The sequence below is a fragment of the Myxocyprinus asiaticus genome, chromosome 44 (genome assembly GCF_019703515.2).
Source record: "Myxocyprinus asiaticus isolate MX2 ecotype Aquarium Trade chromosome 44, UBuf_Myxa_2, whole genome shotgun sequence".
Lineage (NCBI taxonomy): Eukaryota > Metazoa > Chordata > Actinopteri > Cypriniformes > Catostomidae > Myxocyprinus > Myxocyprinus asiaticus.
Genome location: NC_059387.1, coordinates 3,202,866 through 3,203,576, shown reverse-complemented (window position 1 = coordinate 3,203,576; position 711 = coordinate 3,202,866).

Genomic DNA, 711 nt, shown 5'->3' with positions numbered 1-711 from the left:
TTTTCCAAGATAAACCTATATCGAGTCCAAATGGTGGATTTGTATACAGTATTCTTTGTGTTGTTACTTTGGGCTGATTGAGCGACCATCCAGCCAATCACAGGTGAGAGTTTCATGAGCCGAAACCACCCTTACATAATAGGCTGTCAGCCAGACAGTCTAATCAATGCAGCTTCGTTCATTTCTACAAAGTTGCTTTCAACAATGCTCATTTATCCATGTTTTTTTATCAGCATTGATGTTGATCTAAATTAATAATCTAGAGCTGAAGAACACACAAATGAGAGTTATTTATTGGCATACACTGTAAAAAAAAAAAAAAAAAAAAAATCCTGTTAAATTAACAGTAAAAAAAATAGCAGCTGTTGTTGCCAGAAATTCACTGTAAAAAAATACAGTAACCACGTTTCATGCTTTACGGGATGTAATTTTGATGCCTGTATACTGTACGGTGCATATCGTCATTTATATTATTAAATGATCAATTTGATTTTAAACGTCTGAAAATGTAAAAATCTGCTTTTTACTTTATAATGTATTGTTATTCACCATAGTAAATACAGAAGGTCATGATGACATGAAGTTGTAGCAAATTAGCTTAAAAAGGGAATTATTTATAATTAATTATAACTGGTTATAATTAATAATAAATATTTAGATTAGATCTTAGAATTAACTGTAGCAGAATCGATATTACAATTACTTGATCTG